At 41.3% G+C, this 4,289-nt stretch overlaps 1 pseudogene; it reads left to right on the top strand.

The window, feature by feature from the left end:
* Nucleotides 1-652: 652 nt before the first annotated feature.
* On the top strand, nucleotides 653-1,525 carry LOC125406078 (prohibitin 1 pseudogene; annotated as a pseudogene).
* The last annotated feature ends 2,764 nt before the right edge of the window (nucleotides 1,526-4,289 follow it).

Below are 4,289 nucleotides of genomic sequence, written 5' to 3' on the forward strand. Positions count from 1 at the left end.
AATAAATCTTTGAAGAAAGAAATTGAAGACACCAGAAAGTGGAAAGACCTCCCATGCTCTTGGGTAGGTAGAGTTAACACAGTAAAAATGGCAATCTTACCTAAAGCAATCTACAGATTTAATGCAATGCCCATCAAAGTCCCAACAAAATTCTTCACAGACCTCAAAAGAACAATACTCAACTTCATAATGGAAAAACAAAAACAAAAAAAAACAAACCCAGGATAGCCAGAACAATCCTGTATAATAAAGGAACTTCTGGAGACACCACAATCCTTGACTTCAAACTCTACTACAGAACTACAGTACTGAAAAACAGTCTGGCATTGGCATAAAAACAGACAGGAGGACAAACGGAACCAAATTGAAGATCTGGATACCAATCCAGCACACCTATAACACCTGGTTTTTGACAAAGAAGCAAAAAATATAAAATGGAAAAAAGAAAGCAAGTTCAACAAATGGTGCTGGCATAACTGGATATCAACATGTAGAAGAATGAAAATAGATCCATATCTATTACCATGCACAAAACTCAAGTCCAAATGGATCAACATAAAACCAATCACACTGAACTTCATAGAAAAGAAAGTGGGGGTGGTAGGGGTGGTGCAGGCCTCTGCTTGTGTGAATGGGTGCAACAGAAGGAATCATGACTGCCAAAGTGTTTGAGTCCATCGGAAAGTTCGGCCTGACTTTAGCAGTCGCAGGAGGAGTGGTGAACTCTGCCTTGTATACTGTGGATGCTGGGCACAGAGCTGTCATCTTTGGCAGATTCCGTGGAGTACAGGATGTCGTGGTAGGGGAAGGGACTCACTTTCTCATCTCTTGGGTACAGAAACCAATTATCTTTGACTGCTGCTCGTGACCACGGAATGTACCAGTCATCACTGGTTGCAAAGATTTGGAGAATGTACGTCACTATGTATCCTCTTCCGGTCGGGTGGCCAGCCAGCTCCCTCGTATCTACACCAGCATTGGCGAGGACTATGCCGAGCGGGTGCTGCCTTCCCTCACTACAGAGATCTTCAAGTCGGTAGTGGCTGGCTTTGATGCTGGAGAATTGGTCACCCAGAGAGAACTGGTCTCCCAGCAGGTGAGTGCTGACCTCACGGAGAGAGCAGCAACATTTGGGTTCATCCTGGATGATGTGTCCTTGACACATCTGACCTTCGGGAAGGAGTTCACAGAAGCAGTGGAAGCCAAACAGGTGGCTCAGCAGGAAGCAGAGAGGGCCAGATTTGCGGTGGAAAAGTCTGAGCAGCAGAAAAAGGCAGCCATTGTCTCTGCTCAGGGTGACTCCAAGGCACCTGAACTGATTGCCAACTCCCTGGCCTCAGCAGGCAATGGCCTGATTGAGCTGCACAAGCTAGAAGCAGCTGAGGACATTGCTTACCAGCTCTCTCATTCTGGGAACATCACCTACCTGTCAGCGGGGCTGTCGGTGTTCCTCCAGCTTCCCCAGCGAGGCCTTCCCTGCATGCACCTTCTCAGGCCAACCAGGTCGTGGCCTCGATCATTCTGAATACAGTTTCCTTCTGCCCCACCCCCCAGAAATCACTGAGAAATTCCATGATTGGCTTAACGTGAAGGAAATAAAAGCAGAATCACGAGAAGGACAGAGAGAGAGAGAGAGAGAGAGAGAGAGAGAGAGAGAGAGAGAGAGAGAAGCACACTTGAACATGTTGACAGGGGAAACTACTTCCTAAATATAACCCCTGCAGTACAGACACTGGGGTAAACAATTAATAAACGGGACCTCCTGAAACTGAGAAACTTCTGTAAAGTAAAGGACACAGTCAACAAGACAAAACGACAGACTACAGAATAGGAAAATATCTTCACCAACCCCACATCAGACAGAGGGCTGATCTCCAATATACAAAGAACTCAAGAAATTGGTCATCAAAAGAATAAATAATTCGATAAAAAAAATGGGGTACAGACCTAAACAGAGAACTCTCAACAGATGAATCTAAAATGGCTGAAAGACACTTAAGAAATGCTCAACATCCTTAGTCATCAGAGAAATGCAAATCAAAACAACTCTGAGATTCCATCTTACACCTGTAAGAATGACCAAGATCAAAAATACTGATGACAACTTATGCTGGAAAGGTTGTGGGGTAAAGGGAACATTTCTCCATTGCAACTGGGATTGCAAACTGGTATAGCTGCTTTGGAAATCAGTATGGTTAGTTCTCAGAAAATTAGGAGACAACCTACCACAAGACCCAGCAATATCACTTTTAAGTGTATACCCAAAGGATGCTCAATCATACCACAAGGACAACTGTTCAAATATGTTCAGAGCAGCATTATTTGTCATAGCCAGAACCTGGAAACAACCTAAATGCCCCTCAACATAAGAATAGATAAAAAAGATGTGGCACATATAGATAGGATAGATAAAGATGATGGAGTACTACACAGTAGAAAAAATGATGAAATCTTAAAATTTCTGGGCAAATGAATGGATCTAGAAAGCATCATGTTGAGTGAGGTAACCCAGACCCAGAAAGACAAACATAATATGCACTCACTCATACGTGGCTTTTAGATATAAAACAAAACAAAGCAAAACAAAAACCCAGCATACAATTCACAATCCCAGAGAACCTAGACAACAAAGAGACATACATGGATCTAATCTACATGGGAAGTATAAAAAGACAGGATTTCCTGAATAAATAGGGACCATGGGGATCATGGGAGGGAGTAGAAGGGGAGGGAGGAGGAAGGGAGGGGAGTGGCGAAAAATGTATAGTTCAATAAAAACAATTTTAAAGGGGGGGGAAGATATTGAACCTCAAGGAGTAAAATTAAATGATGTCTGAGAAACAGGAGAAATAAGATGGAGCACAGCAGATGCCTGAGTGAAGACTGGCTGTGTCAAGTCGAATAGACATGTAGAAGACGGGAGATGGGCAAGAGCGACAACAACAAGCTTTGCTCCATCTCCAGCTCTTTTCTTTATCCGGGAGGACTGCTTTTCCCTAAATTCCCAAGCACATTGTGCTACATATCTATACTTTGGTAACATTGACTTTTCCAATAGCTTAGAGCAAATTATTATATTCCCTGAGGCTCAGGACATTCATATCCAAACAAAACAGAGGCTATGTTAGCAAGGAAAAATGATAATAGCTAATTATTGTGGGTAACCATAAATATCTGTCTTGAGGTCCCAAAGATTTAATGAGCCATTTTTTTTACAACAAAATTTACACTTACAGAAGATTGGACTTTTTTTTTTTTTAAAGAATCCAGTTGGGATTTCAACTTGCTGCCCAGAAATATTAAGAGGGACTAGATTTACTACACTATTGGAAAAAAATATGGTAACCCGGAAAAAATAGTTGAATTGAGTTTTAAAGATATTGGACATCAAGAAGTAAAGGCTGTTGATGTCTGAGCAACAGGAGCAAGGGAGATGGGACCAAGCAGATGCCAGAGTGAAGACGACAATGTCAGAGGTGTCGAAGATACAAAGACACCAATGATCTTTCTATAGCTTTTGAGATGAAGACTTCATGACACCCTGGAGTCCCCATAGGAGTAAGAAAGGCATATGGAAATAAATTTCAACAAATAACAGCCAAAAATTCTTCCAAATTTGATGAAGGTATAAGCCCACACATACACTAATCTCAACAGACTCCAAACAAGCTAACAGCAACAACAACAAAACACAAACAGAAATTCTCTAGGGCACATTATAATCAATTTGGTTAAAAGTAGTGATAAAGAGAATTATTTATGTATTTATTTATTTTGATGGGAAAATTAAGTTAAAAAAATACGCAGGGAATCATGCAATAATTTTTTACACACAAGTGTTAATGATTCTCTGCAAGTGGCCTGGGGTTGCAGTACTGTTCATATTATCTTTATTGTCTTCTATGACCCCTGTGTTATCATCAACACATTGAAATACACTGTTTATTTCTTTGGCATAACTTTTGTTGTTAACTTGCCTTCTTTTTTAGATCTGGTTTGCCTTTCTTGACTGAGGTCATCACAATGTCATGACACCATGGAGTTATATGCTATTGCCCGAAGGCAGGCTGTAGCATTTAAAAATACGTGTTATCAATCCCTGACTCTCTGCCATGAAGAGACTAACCAGCCATGTGGTCACAGCTGATTGTGCTGACCCCTTCCGTTCTGAAAGAAGCAACTATTTATCTTTATTAGAACTGGCATGCTTACGGGAGATGGGTTTGTCTACGGTGTCTGACTAACGAACACAAGACTGTACATTAGACTATGAAATTCCTTCCTTACAA

This window comes from Myodes glareolus, chromosome 15 (genome assembly GCF_982192425.1).
Source record: "Myodes glareolus chromosome 15, mMyoGla1.1, whole genome shotgun sequence".
Taxonomy (NCBI): Eukaryota; Metazoa; Chordata; class Mammalia; order Rodentia; family Cricetidae; genus Myodes; species Myodes glareolus.